This window comes from Canis lupus, chromosome 9 (genome assembly GCF_048164855.1).
Source record: "Canis lupus baileyi chromosome 9, mCanLup2.hap1, whole genome shotgun sequence".
NCBI lineage: Eukaryota > Metazoa > Chordata > Mammalia > Carnivora > Canidae > Canis > Canis lupus.
Genome location: NC_132846.1, coordinates 39,777,973 through 39,800,910, shown reverse-complemented (window position 1 = coordinate 39,800,910; position 22,938 = coordinate 39,777,973). Strand labels below are relative to the sequence as shown.

At 40.4% G+C, this 22,938-nt stretch overlaps 1 protein-coding gene and 1 long non-coding RNA gene across 2 annotated transcripts in view; one reads left to right on the top strand and one right to left on the bottom strand.

The window, feature by feature from the left end:
• The window catches only part of SYNE2 (spectrin repeat containing nuclear envelope protein 2), a 320,078-nt gene extending 307,244 nt beyond the window's left edge, over positions 1 to 12,834 (bottom strand). The window contains exon 1 of the mRNA XM_072838881.1: positions 12,817 to 12,834. The gene's annotated coding sequence lies outside the window, so the exon portion shown is untranslated. The remainder of the gene's footprint in view (positions 1 to 12,816) is intronic.
• A 254-nt stretch (positions 12,835 to 13,088) lies between these two features.
• The window catches only part of LOC140640079 (uncharacterized), a 68,202-nt gene continuing 58,352 nt past the window's right edge, over positions 13,089 to 22,938 (top strand). The window contains exon 1 of the long non-coding RNA XR_012036739.1: positions 13,089 to 13,735. This is a non-coding gene — a long non-coding RNA (uncharacterized lncRNA). The remainder of the gene's footprint in view (positions 13,736 to 22,938) is intronic.

The window sequence follows — 22,938 nt, the reverse complement described above, 5'->3', positions numbered from 1 at the left end:
CTCTCAAGTAATGGTGCCAACATTCTCTTTGGCACCTAACAGAATTTTATCTCTTCCATCTCCTTTAATATTTTATGACTCTGTCCTCTGAATTTCTTCATCACTCACCTGGATTTCTAAAAACACCTTGGAGAGGATTCCCTTCCTCTCGAATATATCTTTCAGAACATTATCATGAAACAGAGCGCACACCAAGCTTGGTTCCCCACTGACATGGATACAGTCCTCTTACATGTTCAAAAGTCCCCAAGATCTAACCATGAAACATCTATCTAGACATCTCCCACCGCATCTTGCCATAAGTCCTGTGTTTTAGCTTGTACTATTCTTCTGCCTGCAATCTACTCTCCTCCATTCTCCACCCACAAAAGCCCTACTCTACATCCTAGATCTGGCTATACACCCAAATTTAATGACAATGTTCTACAAAATTAGCCCTAACTTCCCTAAAGCAGGTATTACTCACCACTGACTTTATGTACCCATAGCACTTTGCCGGTGTTTCAGGTGGCATTTCTTTCATTCTGGATCATACTAGAATAATCAGCTTACAAGGCTATCTCCCCCAGTTCCTAAAGAATGGGGGCCATATCTGATCACCACTTATTGCCACCTAAACACCTGTCACTTAGCCCCTAGTTCACTGCACCCTTGAACTGAATGTAATAATTGGTATTTATTACAATGCGTTTTGCAGTCTTCAACAATAAATATTGTACTGTCCACTATGTGCATTATCTCAGTAATATTCATTACACTTCCTGACGGTAAATTCTATATTGGCCTCCATGGTACAGATAGGGAAACTCTACTCAGAGAGGTTATGTCATTTGTCCAAAATAATACAGCTAGTACATGACAAAGCCAAGATCTGAACCAAGGTCCATCTGACTTCTGAAGCTATGCTCTTAACCATCCCACTATGTCACAGACATTTCCCTTTCCCTCACTCATCCCTTTAGTACTTATACACAAGGGAGTATTACCAAGACCAGGACTCTAGTAAGTTATGTTTTATCCTATCAGCACATGGAGGTCTTTTGGGATCTGCTCTAGTCCAGGGTCATAAACACAAGCAGGTCCCCAGGTCCCAGAATCACTTATTTTTCTCTGTTCCTACCTCCACCCTCAAACCCCTGAAAAGCAAATCAGAAAAAAAAATGATAATAATTTGGGAAGACAATGGAATCTTCCCATCTTTGTGAAACATACAACATTAACAGTAAGTTTATAAGGCTTAATAGGCATATATTACTTGAAAGAATATTGGGTCATTCCAAAACATATTTGTCCTGCTTAAACCTGAAATCAGCAGCAGTTACTAAGAAAACACAGTCAAATGGGAGATGACAGGATGAGTCATAAAAGGGGCAAGCTTACTTTCCAAGTCTCAGAAACCTTCGCCAACAGAGTCTTGTAACCAAATCATCAACCTGTGGTTATAAACATTCTGGAGTTTCTTTTCATCTGGCCTAGAAGGAATCATAACCAGTTCTGAACTAAACACTACTTATAAAATCAATTATTATGTAACTAAGTTGAGGCTTCCTATAATGAAAGAAAGTACAAAGACTACAAAGGTAACAGACTTTCCTTTAAACAAAGGTCTATTAACAGGAAAAGCTCTTACTCAGTGTCATCAAATGAGTGACTAAAAATGATATTCAAGAAAACACTTGTGACCCATTTTTCTTGTCAACACACAAGTACACATAATAAAACACACCTTTAACAGCTTTAAAAGCAGAATGTATAGTAGGCATTCCTTTCTTATTTTTTTCTTTCTGAATCACTTGCTTAAAATTTTGAACTCATAGCTCTAGCATGTATTATTCTACCAAACAATCCCATCATGTTGGCTAGAACCTACCATAGTACTAATAGCTTAGATTCATTTGAGTTGTGGGGTTTTTTTTTCTTTATTATTTATTTGGGGGGCATGGGAAACAGTCTTTATTTTATTTTTTTTCAATTTACACTTAAAGATAAAGATGACTTCTGAGTAATTAAATCTTTTGTAAATGAAAATTAGGTAAATTCTATGGTATGACCCATTAATTAATGTATCACACAGAAGCAGCCAAACCTGAAGAACTTAGCACAATACAATCATCTTTTCCTCAGGGTCCCACAACTTGTACTCCAAAGCCAGATTAGGAGAAAACAGGTGGTGTGAATGAATTCTGTGCACATGCGCACACACACACCCCCCAAACATGAAGTATCTTGCACCCCAAGCTCTAACTAAATAGGTTAATTCTAACTTTGATAAAAAGACTGTGTGTAGTACAAGTACTAAGGATGAGATCTTTTTGAAAGATGTATTGTTCATCCCTGAATGTTAAACACTCTTTCTTTTCAAATAAAGCAACATAATTGCTGAAATGAGTAATGAGAATTCTTAATTTAAATATATTAAAAATTGGCCTAGAAATCTATAAAACCTTCTTATAATAACTCCCTTCACAAAAACCTACCTGTCAAATTAAAGGTTCCCCATCAAGCACAGTATTTCAATTTTGGCAGCACATGGATGTATTTTATTCCTTACTCTCTGGAAAATTATCTATAAATATAATGTATATACTACAATCATGATGATGAAGGTTTATAAAATATTTTGGTAGAATGTATTCACTGTCATAACCATTATATTTATTTTTAGTGAACTTTAGTAGGAATATATGTACACATATCTCCACACTACTGTTTTGTTTTACTATCTTTTGTGTAAATAAATTCCAGATAAACTTTATCTATAATTTAATGTGTAACCATGGCTATTTGTGATTCAATTTCATATTCATCTCTAGCATCTTAATAGCTCAAATAATTTAAAATCTAATTATTTATGGATGAAATAATATGATGTGTGGAATTTACTTCAAAATAATCCAGCATAAGGAAGATAGGTGAGAGTACAGGTCAAGCCACACTGGCAGGATTTGACAATTAACAATACTGAGTAATGTTTACACAGGAGTTCACTTCACTATTATCTTGCTTTGGGATAGATGTGCAATGTTTCATAAGGTTTTTTAAAATCCAATTTACTACTGCTCCAGTGTCAGGCATAACTTTGCCATTTTGAATTTCTGTTTTACTCACATAGCAATTAATGTTTTACATGACACTTCATTAGTGCCAACACTGCTTTTAAAGTATAGTGGGGTAATAAATCTCTTAGACATTCCTGGTTACAGGATCATTAGACTTAGCTTGACCTTAGAAAGTCTGAAACGCACACTGGCACACATTATATCACATATGAAAGTGACAATGGCTTCTGAGAACCACACATATATGTATACAACCTTGTGTACCCAAAGCACTTCACTATGTATGGCTCCCAATCTAGATGATACGTAAGCAAATCTTTTATATTCAATGAGCTAACCTCAGTAAGGAAGTATGTCATTTTATGGACTGATATTTTGCTACACAGTGTTGTTCTTTGTAGGCTGTCATCTCTAAGGATGCGAAGACATGAGGATATAGGACAAGGAATCAATGACACCAATATTGTAGTTCATGATGAATAGTAGGTACAAGAGGAGAAATTGTATTAATAATAAAAACACATATTGGAACTAACATGATGCTTTCCATGCATTTTTATAGCATAAGCAAAAAAAAGTACAATGGAGTAAATATCACATTTCTAAATCACACTCCTAGAATTTGAAATCTAGGGTAAAAAATCTCAGAGATCATCTCATCCTCTATGCTACTGGTTCACAAAGTTAAGTGTGCATCATGATCACTTGGAAGGCTTGTGAAACACAGATTGTTGGGCTCTATCCTCAAGGTTTCTAATTTAGGAGGTTTGATGCTGCTGATACCCGGAACACACTCAGAGAAGCACTGTTCTGAGCTTACTCCCATGACTCTGTTGGTGTCTCCACTGTAGTGATCACCAGTTACTACCTGGGATTGCATGCTCCTCTGTTTGTGGGCCTTTCTCCTATTAGACAATTGCCTGTCTCAGAGCAAGGGGCATAAATTTTCATCAATGTTCCAGAGCCCGGACTCCATAAATATTTACAAAATAAATTAACTTGTTGAATGAATTGATTTTCCCCACTCATTTATAGCTGAGTATTTGTCAGTGTATTCATATTTAGAATAGGGGTGCATTTACATAACTGGATGGAGGGGAGCTACTCCCTGGTGACAAAAGCAAACACTGGCAATACCCAAGGGAAGACTAAATGTCAGCTGGAACTAGAGCAACAAGTAGATGGAGAATTCTGGAAGTCTAAGAACTACATCTCACACTGGAGTTTTCAATCCAGCACAGACTGACAAGTGGGAGCTGGAAGCTCACTGTTGTCAAATCTTTTATTTTGTGCGGAATGCCTGGGTGGCTCAGTGGGTTGAGGGACTGACTCTTGATTTCAGCTCAGGTCATGATCTCAGGGTCCCCAGGCTCAGCATCAAGTCTGCTTCTCCCTCTCTCTCCACTCCTCCTCCTGCTTTCTAATAAATCATCTTAAAAATAAATAAATAAAAATTTTAAAAATGTGTTACTTTGACCTGAGGAGCTATAACTAAGTACTTTTCATCTCACACACCATCAAAAGAAACAAAAATGCTTCCAAACTCATGTTTTAAAGTTTCTCAGGGTCTGGAAGATAATTAGCACAGGTGGACTGATTCCTTCCCCCATCTACCTCCATCCTCCTAATATTGCTCACAGGAAAGAAAAGAAACACAACACACTCAGCACTGCCTGTCTAGAGAGTTCTCCAAGTTCAGGTATTCTGAATGTTCTAATATTCTACAGTATCCTGAAATATCTTTCTATTATAGTAATCATCTGCTCAACAGCAATTCAGCAGATTTAGTTTAAGAAAATGAACTATGCTCTGATTTCTGAATTTCACTATTTATTATTTATTTTGTAAATATTTGAGTGAGAGAGAGAGAGAGAGAAAACACAAGCAGAAGGAAGGGGCAGAATGAGAAGGAGAAGCAGACTCCCCATTGAGCCCATTGTGGGGCTTGATCCCAGGACCCTGAGATCATGACCTGAGCCAAAGGCAGACACTTAACTGACTGAGCCACCCAGGTGCCCCTTCACTACTTTTTAAAAATTTTATTCTAACTTTAGAAGTTAGAATAAATATTTCTATATATACATATATATATGAACCCAATAAACCTCCATATATATTATTTCTTTTATTTAACAATAGTACAATAAAGAGTATAACCTGTATAACTGTATGGATACATATGTGATTTTTTTTCTTATTATTTAGATCTCCTTAAAAAAATAACTGACTGTTCAGGGGCACCTGAGTGGCTCAGTAGGTTAAGCATCCACTCTTGATTTCAGCTCAAGTCATGATCTCAGGATCATAGGATTAACCCTGCATGGGACGCTGCACCAGGTGTGGAACCTGCTTAAGATTCTCTCTCCCCCTGCACCTCCCCCATTCATATGCACATGCGTGTGTCCTCTTTTTCTCAAAAAAAATAAAATAAAAAATAAAAAGGAGCTAACTTTAAAAAACATTTTAAATAAAAAATAACTTCAAACAAAAATAATAATGTAGTGTGGGATCTATTAACAGACAAAAAATAAAATCTATGACAATAACAAAAAGGTCACAAGGAGAGTAATGGAAACATACTATTATAGCAAGATGTTCATACTGTACATAAGGTGGGATAATAACACTTGAAGGTCAACTGTGACAAATTAAAAGTGTATACTACAAATCCTAAAGCAGCCATGAAAATAACAAAATAATGATAGCTAATAAGCCCAAAAAAAGTATATAAAATGAAATGATGGAAAATAGTCAATAAATCCAAACAAAGACTAAAAAGGGGTAAAAAAGAAACAAAGAGCAGATGAGAAAAGCAGAAAACAAATAGGAAGGTTGTAGATTTAAACATAACCATATTAATAAATACTTTAAATACAAATGGTCTAAACAATGCAATTAAAAGACAGAGATCATCACACTGGGGGTGCCTGGCTGGCTAAGTCAGAAGAGCATGTGACTCTTGATCTCAGGGTCAACCCAGACGTTGGGTGCAGAAATTACTTAAATACATTTTTTAAAAAATAAAAAATAAAAGACAAGGATCATCACACTGAATAAAAAAGTAACACCTTTCAAGGAGGTGAAGCATAACTCTGCATTCCTTAAGTGTGAGCTGCACATAGTGACTTCCTTAGCAAAAAGTACAGAACAGAAGGGGGAGAAAAGAGGAACTTTAGAGTGGAGAAACCTGACACCTCAGCCAGGTGATTGAGGTTAACATGAATAGGGATAAATCATCTTGATATTATGTTCCTTTAACATGGTATAATTAAAATACACATTCTTTTCAAGTGCACATAGAACATTTACCAAAATAAATTCTATTCTGGGCTATAAAATAACCCTCAATAAATTTAAAAGGATTTGAGCCATACAAAGTATGCTCTTTGACAACAACAGAATTGATTTAGAAATCATTAACAGAAAGATCTCTAGAAAATCCAGAAATATTTGGAGACCAAGTAATATGGGTAATTCCCAGTCAGAAAACGTATCAAAGAAAGTGTTTTTTTAAGTATTCTGAACGGAATAAAAATGGATTTACACCATACCAAATTTGTGAGATGTCACTAAAGCAGTATCTGGGAGGAAATTTATAGGACTAACCATCTATACAGAAAAAGAAAAACAGTCACAAAACCAATGACCTAAAGAAACTAGAATAATGGAGCACCTGGGTGGGTAGGTGGTTTAAGTGTCTGCCTTCGGCTCAGGTGATGATCTCAGGGTCCTGGGATCAAGCCCTACACTGGGCTCCTTGCTGAGCAGGTAATCTACTTCTCCCTCTACCCCTCTCTCTCATGCTTTCTCTCAAATAATTTGGAAAAAAAAAAAAGGAAACTAAAATAAGACGAACAAATTAAACCCAAAGTAAGTAGAAGAAAGGAAACAATAATGATCAGAGTGAAAAGTCAGTTAAATGGAAAATAGAAAAACAAAAGAAAATGTCAATAAAACCAATACTGGTTCATTGGGAAGGTCAATAAAATTGATAAACCTCTAGCCTAGGGTTTCTCAACCTTGGCACTACTGACATTTTGTCTGAATGATTCTCTGTTGAGAGGATCGCTCTTGTTCATTGTAGTATTTTGAGCTGCATCCCTGGTTTTGACCCACTAGATGCCAACAGCAAATGCCACCTATCTCCCACCCCTAACACACACAAGACATCATCTCCATACATTATCTGTCTCTAGAAATTGCCAAGTGTTCCCAGTAGCAGTTAAAATAAACTTCAACTCATACTTTGCTCTGTAAACAAATATTAACTCAAAGTAGCCTGACATAAACGTAAAATGAAAACTTTATGGTTTTACATTCTTTTTATAGAGCTTTCCCAAAGCTTATAAATAACTAAAATAAATAAAAAGTTATAAATAACTCTTACAAAAAGATCTTTGTCACTTTGAGTTAGGCAAAGATTTCTTAAGGTACAACATCAAAAGTTTAATTCATGAAAGAATAAATTAAAATGTAAAACTTCTGATCTTCTAATACTGGTTAAGAGAATAGAAGACAGGGAATAGGCTGAAAGTAAATATTGCAAATCCTGTATCTGATAAAGAACTTATATATAAAAAATATAAAGAATTCTCAAAACTCAACAATAAGGAAGAAACCAACCCAATAAAAAAATGAGCAAAAAAAAAAAAATAAACAGAAATGTCAATAAAGAAGATATATGGATGGTATATAAGCATATCATTAGCCATCACGGAAATGCAAATTAAAACCACAATGAGATACCACTACACCTCTAGTAGAATGTCTATGGAAAGCCTGACCCCACCAAATATTGACAGGGATGCAGAGCAAGTGGAACCCTCATATACAACTTTGGGAATCTAAAATGGTACAACCACTTCAAAACATATACATCTACCATATGATCCAGCCATTCCACTCCTAAATATTTACCCAGGGGAAATGAAAGCAAATGTCTACACAAAACTGTACATAATAGTCATAGCAGCCTGGGGTGCCTGGATGGCTCAGTTGGTTAAGTATCTGCCTTCATGGTCTCAGGATCCTGGGATCAAGCCCCATCAGGCTGTCCACTCAGCAGCGAGTCTGCTTCTCCCTCTCCCTCTGTGATCTCTCTCACTCTCCCTCTCTCTCAAATAAATTTTTAAAAAATCGTTTCAAAAAATTTTTTTAAATATTCACAGCAGCTTTATTTTTAATAGCCAGAAACTGGAAAAAAAGCCAAATGTCAACCAATGGGTGAATGATGAATGAACTGAGATATATCCATACTATGGAATACCATTCAGCAACAAAAAGGAATGAATACACACAAAATGGATGAAATCTCCAAATAATTGTGCTAAGTGAAAGAAGCCAGACAAAAAAAAGAGCCCTTACTGCATGATTCCATTTATATAAAATTCTAAAAATACAAACTAATCCATAGGGTCAAAAAACTGTATCTTCAGTTGTCTAGAAAAAGAGGATGCAGGGTGTAGGGAGGGGCCCAAGGGAGAGATGGTTTCACAGATCTACATATATGTAAAAAATTTACCAAATCTTACACTCTAAATATGTGCAGCTGTGTGTCAATTACACTCAACAGAGCCAGTGTAAGAATTATCACACTACCCCACAAAGTGTAGACAGTTTAAGGTAACAATCAAAAAAGAACATAACCTGAAAATCAGTGAAGAATTACAGGCTTCAAACATAAGTGATTTTACACTGTTCCAGAAACAAACTTTTATTTGGTAAAAGTAGGAAAGAGGGCATATGACACAGGTCATTGGTAGATGTGAAAGCAAGCAAGAATAAAAAGTGAACACACAGGGAAGCCCTGAAGAACAGGCTATTGCTTTTAACATTAACATCATTTCTTAATTAAGATGTAGCCAATCTGAAATATATGAAAATATATGAAATATATTTCATAATAATTTTTAAAAAGGAAAAATTATTTATTATATTATATATTATTTATTATTTATTATTTCGTTTTTTTCCTAGTTGGCCTGTTCCACTCCCCGGCAGAACCAGGTGCTTCCCTTGTCCCATAGCCCTGAAGAACCCATCTTGTCCCACACTGCCACACGTATACAGCAAGGGCTCATCCATCAGGATAGGGTCTCTATCGTTTGACGCTGGCACAGTGATCAAATATAAGTATACTGAGGTCGGAGAGCCTGGCTTCCTAGCCTAGGCACTGCCATTCACCTACCAGGTAGCCTCAGAATATTATCTGACGCCCGGGATCCCTGGGTGGCGCAGCGGTTTAGCGCCTGCCTTTGGCCCGGGGCGCGGTCCCGGAGACCCGGGATCCAATCCCACGTCGGGCTCCCGGTGCATGGAGCCTGCTTCTCCCTCTGCCTATGTCTCTGCCTCTCTCTCTCTCTCTGTGACTATCATAAATAAATTTAAAAATATATATATATATATATTATCTGACGCCCAGTTTTACAAAATTTCAAACAGGGCTGGAAGGGTATGTATGAGGATTCACTGTGAATTTATCCAAACCTTGGCCTACACAGGCCCTGTCTTTCACCTGATTACCACTCCATCTTCACTTAGCTTTCTCCCTCCAGCTGACGAAGCTCAGGCACAAACATCCCCTCCCAGTTGCAATAAAGCCACACGTCGCGGAGTTCTTTCCTGCCTCAGTGCTGTCTCCCCTGCTGATCTTCCGTGATGCCTCATGGTCCCCACAGCCTCCTGCCCCAACATCATGGACAGCTCCTTCTCATCACAGACGCAGCAGAAACAGCAGCTCCACAGAGAAGCCTTCTCACCATTAACACAGGAGCCCCTGGTCGCTGTCTCCTTTCTACTCAACGTCCACTCAACAAATGCTTCTTAAGGACCTACGGCTCATCAGGCCCTGGTCCAGATTCTGAGGGCACCACAGTGACTACCAGCATCGATGGAGTGTGGTCTAGCAGGGGAATGAGTAAAACCCAGGGTATGTTAGGTCTTTTTTTTTTTTTAATTTATTTTTTAAAAGATTTTATTTGTTTATTCATGAGACACAAGCAGAGAGAGTGGGGGGGGGGGGCAGAGATAAAGGCAGAGGGAGAAGCAGGCTCCATGCAGGGAGCCCAATGCAGGACTTGATCCCGGGACTCCAGGATCACACCCTGGGCCAAAGGCAGGCGCTAAACCGCTGAGCCACCCAGAGATCCCGAGTATATTAGTTCTATGGCCATAGGTGCCATGGAGAAAACCAATAAATCGTCAACAGGGGAATGGGAGTTGCAAGAGGGGTTATGATTTTTAAATCTGGGGTTTTGCCACTGCTCACTGAGAACACAATATTGCGTAAAGAAGTGAAGGGGGTCAGGGAGGGAACCAGACCGAAATGCGGGCTGCGCGGAGGGCATTCCAAGCAGAGGAAACGGCAAGGCCAAAGGCACCTCAAACAGCAGGGAAACTAGTCTGGCTGGAGAGTATGAGCAAGAAGCAGAGCAACAGATAAGATCGAAAAGGTGAAGGACTGGGGAAGGAGGAGGACCAAGATGGTGTAAATTCTGGAGGCCACAAACAGGTCTGCCTTTCACTCGGAGGGAGATGGGAAGCCACTGAAGAATTTTTAACAGGGAAATGTGTGATCTGATGGACATTTTTAAAACTGCAATTAGTTTGCTAATGTTTTTCACATCCTGTGGATCCTCCCCAGCTCTTGCCCACCACTGGCGGGAACCACAGCAGTCCCGAGCCTGTGCTATTACAACTCCAGCACCTAGCACAATACATTGTAGGCACTCAATAAATATTTATTAAGTGAGGTAATCTATGCAAAGCATTTACTGGCACAAAATAAGCACTCCATAAATGGAAACTATTATTATTGGGAACCCCAGATTTCAGCACCATCGTCAACATACGGTTAAGAGCTTATCTGAGTCAATGAATGAGTAATTTTGTGAAATTACCAAAAATCTATATTAAAAACATCTGGGTAACGACAAATTAACCAATTGCGTTTCACTTTTACCCTTCCTTATTAAGACGCGGCAGATTCCATTTTTGAGCTTTAAACTCTGTTAAGCTACTGGGCACTACCTAGCATAATCCCCTTGTGATCGGTTCTCTAAACAAACGGCAATATCCTGCAAACACAACTAGCACTAATGCACTGAAATGCTTGTAAAATCGCTAATTGGGTAAACTTATTCCCATGATTTTTTTTTTTTTTTTTTTTTTTTTTTTTAGCAGTCTTCATGTACGGGGCTAAACTGACCAAACTGGTTGGATTTTATTTTTGTTGAATTCAAACTTAGCTCAGTTAACTCAAGCATGTGAACAAAGAACTAAGAATTCCCACTCTTTTACTTATTTCGGCATCTCCAGAGTCTTCACCGAAACTCCTGGTGAGGAATACACCTGCTTTCTTCGCCCTCGTGGGGCCTTAGGGGGCAGGGGGCGTAATGGCGGGGCTAAGGCCCTTTAGTGATTATCTCGGGAAAGCCCTTGAAAGTCCCAACGGTTTTCCAGAGAGAAAACTCAAAAAGGGGTCACGCATTAAAGCACAGGGACACGGCAAATAGTCCATCTCCTAAAAGGTGAACGCCCGCGCCTGGTGGTATTTACGAGGTCTCGGTGGCAGGGGTCGCGGCGGTTTAGGGCCAGGTAGGTTCAGACGCTCATTGTAACCCGCAGCCCTAAAAGTGGCCGAACGCATCCGAGCACAACCACACGATAACCGCAAGGAGGACTTCGGAGCTATGGAAACTTTCAGAAGGGCGGATGAAAGTTGCTGGAAATCTCACGAACTTTAAAAAGAAGAAGAAGAAGAAGAAAAGCGATGCCCAAGTGCCGAGCGGCTACAAAGAAACGCCCCGGCGGGGTTGGGCTCCGACCTGCCGGAGCTTGCACACAACCGCGCGGCTGGCTTCCAGCTCAGGCGCTCCCTTCCACTAGGGGAGGGGAAAATCCTAACTTTCGGAAATAACGAGCGCCCACAAAGGCCGGTGTTACCCCGGGGCTTGTCCAGCTCCATCATCCAGCAAGGTGGCTCGCGGTGTTCCGAGCAGCACGGATTCCACCCAAGCCCCCCGCCCCCGCCCCCACCTCCAGCCCCACCCCCACCCCCACCCCCACCGCCCGCTTTTATAATAGAAGAAAAAATAACCTAAAGGGGAGAGAGTGCTCCCGTCAGACCCTCACGGCAATTCAGACAACAAAGACCCCAAGCGATCCCAACGGAATTCCAGGGCGAGCCGCGCGAGCCGCCCCCCACCCCCCCCCCCGCCCGGAGCGCCCCGGCCCTGGGGCCGCCCCCGCTCCGCAAGCCCCGCGCCCGGCTCTCCGCCCCCAGCTCACGCGGGGTTCAAAATCTTTCCCGCCCAGGCGTGACGCGAGGGAAGAAAACAATCGGCGGATCCGGAGCGCGGGGGCCTGGGCCCGGCGGCGGGGCGGGGGGCGGGGGCGGGGCGGGGACCCGGGCCGAGCCCCCCGCGCAGCCCCGTTCTGAGCCGGGCGGACCGGCGCGCTGGGGCCCGGAGGTGACACAAAGAAGCCGGAGAGACCATCGCGGCCCGCGGGCGCTCGCCCCGATCCCCGCGGCGCCCCGCCCGCTGACAAGTTTGCGGCGCCCTCCACGCACCCCGCGCTCCCCACCCCGGCAAAGTTTCCGGGGGCCGGGCTCGGACCCCCGCAGCGGGTGGGGCCCCCGCCCCCGCCCCCGCCCCTTCCCCTCCCTCCCTCCCTCCGTCCGTCCGTCCCTCCCTCCCCGCCCCAGCCCGCTCCCTCCGGGGCGCACCGGGGCGCTGGGGGCCGCGACCGCGCTCACCGCCGCAGGCCGGCCGGGGGGCGTGGGCGCGGGCGCGGGCCGGGGCCGGGGCCGGCGCAGGTCGGGCCCCGCGGGCCTCGCTCCCTGGATCGCGCGCTTCGCTGGCTCTCGCTCCGTTTTCCGTCCAGCCCGAGGCCCCGCGCGCAGCACAGCGCGCTCCGCTCCTCGGCGCCTGGAGAGCTGCAGACCACGCCCCGCGCCTCCCCGCCCGCCCGCCGCCCGCCTCCGAGTCCCGCGCCCGCCGCTCGGCGGCCAGTGCGCAGCCCGCCCGCGGGCCCGGAGGCGGAGCCGCCCTCCCCCGCGGGCCCGCGGCCGCCCTGGGCCGCCAACTTTCTTTCCGTGTTTCGGGACGTCGGAGACGGTCTGAGGGAGATGCTAACTCGGGGCAGGTTAACGGCCGGGGGCCGGAGGGATGTCACAGACTCCCTCAGAAAAGCTTTTCCGCCCGATTTCATCGAGGAATTTCTCCAACCTTCCCGGACTCCTGGGTCTTTGAGATGGGGGTGACCGGGCAGATGTGCAAATTAGCTACCAAACTTTGACGGACTCATCTAATCTTTGCGGACCCTTTGAAGAGTTGGGACTTGATGACCTCTAAGATCTGGGTCGGTATTTCTTATAGCGTGGTCCAGACTTCAGGATCCCCTGGAGGGAAGGCGAGGCTTTGTGAAAATGCAGAACCCTGGGTCCCTGCCTCCCCCGGCTCCAGAAAGGCCTCAATCCTATGACACCGTATACATCTTCCAGATCTGAAACTCACTGGAAGCTGGGTCCTTGGGAATCCATCCTGCAGGTGCCAATTTGATATACCAGCAAATTACTCAATGCCTTTGGACTCAGGATGATGTCATTTAACTCCCGCTTACCTCCTGCACGGCTAGGGCAGCATTATTAAAGCACTTAGAGTCCTGAATGAAAGGTATTGTATGAACTCACTGTTGTTACATAAATAAGTGACTTTAAAATATTTATTGTGTTTGTATTGCAATCAAATTTAACTTCTTATAAATCCAAGTTCATATATATTGTGTGGCTACAGAATCTTGCCTGGATTACTTAGTTAAATTTGGTGGTTATGACCCAAACCAAATGGTAAGGAGCAGACATTAGAGTTTTGATAATGCATTCAGTTAACACATATTAATGAAGAAAAAAAAATAATTGTAGATCTTACCCAAGGTTTGGGACAACCGTTTCAAAAACTTGTACTCTTTGAGTACTGGAATGATTCAGTTATTTGACGTGCACATTTTTCTCGATGGGCAAAAGCTCAACTCAACAAAACAGCACAGTGTCAACCTATGTGCCATTCCTTGTATTCCAAGATAATCATTCCGATAGTATCACTTCTCTTCTTAGACTACCCATGTGTGCATTATTTATAATTAATGGCTTGGGTCACAACAAAGGTCTATAAAGCAAGAAGATCCTTCTGGTCTGAGAGTGTCTTTTCATAGAAACATTTTGCCCGATGCAATACATACAAATTAAAGAGCCAGTTTCAGGAAAGTGTGGGCTCTAGGGTTCATGGAGCTGTCTACAAAGCATTGTCTGTTACTTTTCTTCTCTGTTCTATTCATGCTATTCATTTCCATTTTACATCGGTTGCTTCCTTTAGAGTAAATGCTGCAAAATCATCATGGCAACAGTCTCTGGAGAAAATATTATGAATCATTTAATTATTGTTCCCTTCTAGGCATCTATGCTACAAGTCCTCAAAGTGAAAGGACTATTGTTCCATATTGTATCTAGTGCACTTACCAGAGTCCAGAATAAAGTGTCTCAAAATGTTTTCAGATGTCCCCAGTTAGAGTCTTTTAATGATCTATAGTGTCTCCTAGCCATGCCTGTTTGGATATAAAAGCAAAACCTACTTTTAAATCAGCAAATTAGACTAATGACAGGAGCACTGAAACAGATCCTCAATGCTTTGAAATGAAAATAAAAAGTAATACATACCTAAACCAAACAGAGCCACACCCGGTTCTTTTGAAACACAACACTGAGCATGTGAACGGATGGCTCATATGCTTACATCTCTGACTGGCAGAGTCAGGGTTGCCATGAACTCAGCCCTGCCCACATTCTCCCATGCACCAAAAACAAAACAAAACAAAACAAACAAACAAACAAAAAAAAACAGATAGTACAATAACATAGTATGATGTCATGTTATGCCTCTTAGCTATTATTTACATCCAGCATCTGTATTTATAGCAGAAGATCCCATTCAGTTCAACAGCTTACCTGAGGGAATTGCCAGCTCCAATTGTGCTAAACACAAATTTTACAAATTGATCAAACTAAAAGCACATCTGTGACTTGGTACACAAGCATGCAGTGGCATACGGTGAGAACTGCCAAAGCAGACATTCAATACCTACTGGCACATTGTACTGAGCAGGACAAATAACATAGTCTGAGGCATTCAGGTGAGTTGGATATCCTCGTGCCATTAAAGAAATTAAATTCACCACTCTTAAAGTTAGGCAGCAACTCCTCTCTGTCACAGCATGGATTGCTGTGAACTAGAGTTGTTGTTTACATTCCTGTGTCCCACACTAGGCTGCCCAGCTCCTTGTCTTTGCATCCAGAGTGCCTATGTAAGAATGGCAATGGATTTTATAGTGGGAGCAAATTCTAGTCTTGTACTTGGGTGTCATGTTGGGAAGTTTGGCAAGAAAAGATACAAATTGAATAGACACTGAGTCTCTGCCAGGGGCACAGAAGGAAGAAAAATTGACACTAGTATCATCTATTTATCAATCCTGATGGTAATAGAAGATAATAACGTTACATGATTGACCAGATGGATAACTGAGTTTAAGAACAACACAAACTATCTTTAGCTGAAGGGGCATGTATTGTGTTAATTAATCTGAGGCAGGATGAAACCATTTTACTACTTCCATTTTATCAACAGAGTTACTACTAAAGACAAAAGGACATTGGCTTAGAGCTAAGCTACTCCTCGTTAGGATATTAAGTCTGCTGATCTCAAGGAACAATCTTTCGCCACAATATTTTTTACCATTGGGAGCACTTGTATAGGCCTGGGATGAAAATAGCTGGCCAGGAAAACGGCTATGTTCCTCTTTGTCCAAGATTTCAATCACACCCTGTAAAGATCTGAGCTCCTTATCTCATTCTGGTCTTGTTTCCTGCCAAACCTGGAAACTGACAGAAATAAATGTTGGCTAATTGCTCCCTTGACCAATGTGATCTCTCTGACCATTGTCCTGATTCAAATAAAAAGCTGGATCCAACAACATGCAAGTACCCACTGTCAATTTATGCAGTTGATGGTCTCCTAAAATACCGAGCCAATCAATCAAGTTGCTGCCAGTTGAATCAAAGAGGCCAACATTCTAGAGTTTGAAGAAAAACTAAGACAAATATGCCACTATTAAATGAAAACATATGTAAAGTGCTATGCATGGAGCTTGGCAGGGAGGAAGCATTTAACAAATAACCACTATTATTGCAATAATTTTAGTCAGTAACAGCGGGCATTATTTCAAAAGCACTTTTATTGTATTGATAAATTATTGTATTGGATTAAAGAAATATCCCATAACTCATCTCATTTTACATGGGAGACAGACAAAGCCTGAGAATTAAATATTTGTCTAATAACATAAAACTAGTATCGGCAGTCCCTGGATTAGAACCTAGAGAAGTTTTTAGCAAAATAAAAGCACCACTTAGAGGAACCCTGTTGTATATCTTGTTTGTTTTACTCTCAAATGCAGAACATTGAATTTACCATACTGCTCAGTTTACAATAAAATACAATAAAAATGAGGGACATCAACATCTCTCTCAAGCCAATGCAGGCCTGACGGATCAAATTAGACATATAAAAAATTGAACAACATAATAAATAAAGTAAATCTCATGGATATATTTAAATTTACACCTCAGAAATAGAGAGTATACTTTCTCCCCAAGCACATTTGGACTCGGTCATGAAAATTAACATTGTACTGTGTCACTCCTCAATAATAGAACTAGAAATAATGCAAATAGTATTTTAATTAAATAATAGTAATAAACATTATAATAATACTGAAAATTGATAACAAGATCTGAAAGAAAATGATCCTTTCCACCTAGAAATTTTAAAGTGTACTTTTAAAGAAGTATTGGATGAAATGAAACTTAGTGTACAAATTGAATTCATAATTTCTAAAAACAAAAAAATAAATGGAAACAGTATTTATCAGAATCTGTAAAAAACAAACCAGTGATTATTAGGGGAAAATGTGTAGCCTTCAAATGTTTATACAATGAAAATAAAAGAATGACTATAAATGGATTATATTTCTAACTCAAAAAGCTATACCAGGGCAGCCCTGGTGGCTCAGCGGTTTAGCCCAGGGTGTGATCCTGGAAATCCGGAATCGAGTCCCGTGACGGGCTCCCTGCATAGAGCCTGCTTCTCCCTCTGCCTGTGTCTCTGCGCCTCTCTCTCTCTCTCTCTCTCTGTGTCTTTCATGAATAAATAAATAAAATCTTTAAAAAAAAAAAAGCTATACCAAAGAAAAGCAGAAGGAAAAAATAAAGATAAAAACAGAAATCAATGAGGCTGAATACAGAGAACCAATAGGTAAATAAGTAAATCGGCCTGCTATTTGAAAAAAATATATTTTAATGACAGACTGACTAGTAAACCTAATCTAGAAAAAAGTGGACAAAAGCATAAACATTCAAAATAAGAAATGATAAGACAGCCATTAAAATAGAAAGTGACAGGGTATTGTGTAATTATTTTCATAGTATTAGACTCCAATATGCCAAAATCAATCCCACTAAATATAGAAACCTGGACAAACCAATTTTATTGGTACATCCAGACAATCCTAAAAAGAAATGAGCTATCAGCCATGAAAAAACGCAGAGGAAAATTTTTTTAAGTAGGTCAGGTTTGAACTCACAACCCTGAGATCAAGACCTGAATTGAGATCAAGAGTCAGTGGCCTAACCAACTGAGCCACCCAGACCCCACCAAATACAGAGGAAACTTAAAAGCATGTTACTAAGAAGCTAATCTGAAAACGCTATTTACTGTATGACTTCAACAATGTAACATTTTAAAAAGGCAAAACTATGGGGACAGTAAAATCATCAGTGGTTTCCAGACATTAGGGGAAGGAAGGTGAGGAGGTGGACCACAAAGGACTTTTAGGGCAGTGAAACTATTCTGTGTGGTAATATAATGGTGCATACATGTCATTACACAATTATCTAAACCCATACAATATTCAACACCAAGAGGAAACCCTCCTGTAAACTATGGACTTTGAGTGATAATGATTTATCAATATAAGTATATTGATTACAACAAATGTACCTGGTAGGGGATGTTGATAGTGTGTAGAGGGCAGGACATATACAGGAACTTTCTGTACCTTCCACTCAATTTTTGGTGTAAACCTAAAACTGCTCTAAAAAATAGTCTGGGCAGATCCGGTTGCTCAGCGGTTTAGCGCAGCCTGCAGCCCGGGTGTGATCCTGGAGATCTGGGATCGAGTCCCATGTCCGGCTCCCTGCATGGAGCCTGCTTCTCCCTCTGCGTGTGTCTCTGCTTCTCAATCTCTCTCTCCCTCTCTGTGTCTCTCTTGAATAAATAAATAAAAACCTTTTTAAAAAATTAAAAAATAAAGTCTATTAAAACCTTAAAAAAAAAAGCAACAACAAAAGTCTTTTTTTTAAGATTTTATTTTTTTAAATTTTATTTGTTTATGATAGTCACAGAGAGAGAGAGAGAGAGGCAGAGACACAGGCAGAGGGAGAAGCAGGCTCCATGCACCGGGAGCCCGACGTGGGATTCCATCCCGGGACTCCAAGATCGCGCCCTGGGCCAAAGGCAGGCGCCAAACCGCTGCGCCACCCAGGGATCCCAACAACAAAAGTTTTTATGTCCAAGATGGATTTGTTCTAAAAACATAAGAATGGTTTGACATTAAGAAGACCATTAATAGGGAGATCCCTGGGTGGTTCAGTGGTTTAGCGCCTGCCTTCGGCCTGGGGCATGTTCCTGGAGTCCCGGCATGGAGTCCCGGGATAGAGTTCTGAGTCCTGCATGGAGCCTGCTTCTCCCTCTGCCTGTATCTCTGCCTCTCTCTCTCTCTCTCTGTATCTCTGGTTAATAAATAAATAAAGTCTTTTTTTAAAAAAAGACCATTAATATAATTTATCCAATAATGTAATATACACAAGGAAGAAATAATAAGATTAGTTCCACAGGTGCTGAAAAGATCTTTGACACAATTCAATATCTATTTGTTTTTTTAAAAATTCAATAAAATAAAAATTGATAAATACTTCATAACATAATACAATATACCTCAGCAGCTCACTTACCAGGGAAAGATTAGAGGCATTCTAACTAAGGTCAGAAACAAAGCAAGAATGCCCACTATCTCCATAACTTACTATTTTAATGGAGATCAGTCAATGTCATAAGACAAAACAATTCAATTAAAAGCATAAAATTGAAAAGAAGTGAAATTACATTTACATTACATCTTTTTTAAAAATGACAAACTGGGAGGAAATATTGCTATTTACATGACAAGTAAAGGGCTAATTACCATAATGTATGTTTAAAAATGATTAGAATCATCAAAATCCAATAGAGAAAATGGGCAAAACACATGAACAGAAAACTCACAAAGATATATAAGTGGATCTCAAACATATGAGATGTCCAACTTCAGAAAAGAAATCCAAATTAAAATTACACTGAAATATTATTTAGTACCAATTAGTTTGGCAAAAATTCAAACGTCTGACAATGCACTCCTTTCACATGGCTCTGTGGAAAAACACTCTCATATATTGTTGCTGAGTGCAGAATAGTTTGATCCCATATAGAGAAAAATTTGGCAATATCTCGTAAAAGCTACATATAATCCCACTAGGAATTTGCCCTGAGGAAGTAGTTCCACAAAAACAAAACAAAACATGCACAAGGTTTTCCACTGTGGCACTATTTGTTCACTGCCAGATGATTTGTCTTAGATTTTGCCAATGGGAGATGGAGATAGGAAGGCAGGAGAAGGGGAGAAGACACTTGCTTCCTGTTTCCAGTGCCAATCAGATCCCTTCAGCAGCATGAGGACAGCTACAGCTATACCTCCAGCCTTCTGCTGCTGTTGGCACTCACAGTTTCAACTGCTTGGCACCTTCCTCCTAGAAGTTCCAACACGAATCTCAGAATGCTCCTACAAACATCTGAGCACTAGCAGTGGGGCATCGGAGAACCAGTCCCATGGTGCCTAACAGGGCACCAGAGGTGAGCCAGTACTTGTAGAGAACTGAGCATAGCCTGAGGGAGCCCCTCCTCCAGGTCCCTAGATCCTACCCATGCTATCCCTACATCTTCCATTTTGTTCCCTATTGTTTTCTTCCTACAGTTATTAATTACAGGAGACCTAAATAAGTGGAAGGATGTATCGTGTTCATGTAATGGCAATCAGCAAACTACCCTTGGCAGAGACATCATAAAGATTGGGGTCTCTAAAAAAATCACATAAAGCAAAACCAGTCTCCAGGCTAGAATGCTTACTTTGGAGCTGTTACTTGAAAGAGAAAAAAGTCTATATTTTAAGCCCACTATTAGGGTTCTCTTTTATATAACAAGTTTAGGCTTATGCCCACTAAGATACTGGATTAAGGATTTATTTTTTTTAAGATTTTATTTATTTATTCATGAGAGACACAGAAAGAGAGAGAGAGGTAGAGACACAGGCAGAGGGAGAAGCAGGCTCCATGCAGGGAGCCCCATGCGGGACTCGATCCCGGGACTCCAGGATCACACTCTGGACCAAAGGCAGGTGCTAAACCACTGAGCTACCCAGGGATCCCCTGGATTAAGGATTTAGATGTGAAAACCAAAAATGTTTAAACTTTTAGAAGAAAATAGAAATTATCTTCATAACCTCTGGATATGAAATGATTTCTTAACAAAGGCACAAAATCACTAGCTATTAAAAAACATTAAAATTAAGAACTTTTCATTAAAAGACACTATTAAAGGAGTGAAAATGAGTTTTCATCATAAGGAGAACTTTCTCTTTTTCCTTTTTTCTTTTTATTGTATCTACATGAGAATATGGATGTTACCTGAACATATTGCAGTGATCATTTCACTATATAAACCAAACCATCGTGTTATACATCTTAAATTTATTCAGTAATGTATATCAATTAGTTCTCAATAAAACTGAAAAAAATAATAAAACATAAAGGTTAAAAAGGGAGGGCTGAAAAGACAAATCACAGAAAGGAGATATCTTGGGCACATATAATGGACAAGGATCTAGAATCCAGAATATATTGTGAAAATAAAGGGAAACTTTACTAAAATGGAGTCAGAAGGTTCAGGAGGGAGAGCTCGCATGCCCTACCACTTGTCAGTTTCAGACCCAAAAGAAGAGAGGGACCTTGCAGGTGAAAGGTCCTGCAGGAGAAAGAAGGGCTAACCTTCTCTTCTGGCAACAGTACAGCCCATGAGAGATGGTCAGATTCAGCCAATGAAAAACTACTATACTTCCAACTCCCAATAAATGTAAATGGACTTTTTGTTTATAACAGCCTTCCCAGCTTCCCCCTTTCCTCTGTAAAAGATCTTACCTCTCCTTTGGTTGTTGGACTTGGCCATGGACTTTGGATAGTTAACTTGTCCCAGATTATAATTCTTTGCTACTGCTGAAAAAACGCATCTTTTGCTAATAAATAACTAGAAGTATTATTTTTAAGGTTAATAACATGGGAGCACCTGGGTGGCTCAGTTGGTTAAGCATCCATCTCTTGATTTTGGCTCAGGTCATGATCTCAGGATCATGAGGTCAAGCCCTACATCAGGCTCCACACTAGGCGTGGAATCTGCTTGGGAGTCTCTCTCTCCCTCTCCCCCACCCTTACTCACATGTGTGTGCACTCTTTCTCTCTCTCCTTTTTTTTTTTTAAAGATTTTATTTATTTATTCATGAAAGACACAGAGAGAGGGGGAGGTAGGGTCCATGCAGGGAGCCAGATGTGGGATTCGATCCATTCCAGGATCAGGCCCTGAGCCAAAGGCAGACGCTCAACCACTTAGCCTCCCAGGCATCCCTGCACTCTTTCTCTCAAAAAAAAAAAAAAAAAAAAAAAAAAAGGTTAACAACATGTAGAAGAACTTCTACAAAATCAATGAGAAATAGTAGACAAATAGAATACTTGAACACTACCTTTAGTGAAGAGAAAACTCAAATGGTCAATAACTAGGAAAAAAATGTTCCACCTTATTATAATCAGAAAATTTTAAGTAAGACCATAGTGAAGTAATTTTTAACCGTTAGGTATTGAAAAAATTAAGAAATCAGAAAATACCAAGAGCTAATGAAGATATAGATCAATAAGAACTCTTATACACTGCTGTTGGTAAAAATTGTTTTGAAGATCAATTTCACATTACCTTGTAAACTAAACATTTGCAAACTGAAACAGAAGATTTCCATTTCTATGTATACACTGTGTATATCTGTGGCCAGCGCAAAATGTACATATATGTGATATGCACAAAAAATGTATATGTAGTTACATTAGTTAGTTAAGTGTCTGATGCTTGATTTCAGTTCAGGTCATGAACCTAAGTTCATGGGATCAAGCCCCATGCCAGGCTCCTTGCTCAGCAGGGAGTCTTCTTAAGGCTTCTTTCTCCCTCTGCTCCTTCCTTTGCTTGTGGTCTCTTTCCAAAATAAATGAATAAATCTTAAAAATACATACATATATATTTTTTATATATATAGGTGGATAAGTTACTGAGTGGATCAGTTGGTTAAGTGTCTGCCTTCAGCTCAGGTCATGATCCCAGAACCCTGGGATCAAGCCCCCTATCAGGCTCCACACCCTGTGAGAGTCTGCTTGTCCCTCTCCCTCTGCCCTTCTCCCTGCTCATGTTCTGTCTCTCCTTCTTTCACTCTCTCAAATAAATAATTTTTTAAATAACTCATATATGGTTCTAATAGCATTATTTTTTAAAATAAACCTTATTGAGGAATAATTTAATATATTTAAAATAAAATGTATAGATTTTAGGTGTACAGTTCAATGAGTTTTTTTTTTTTTTTTTTT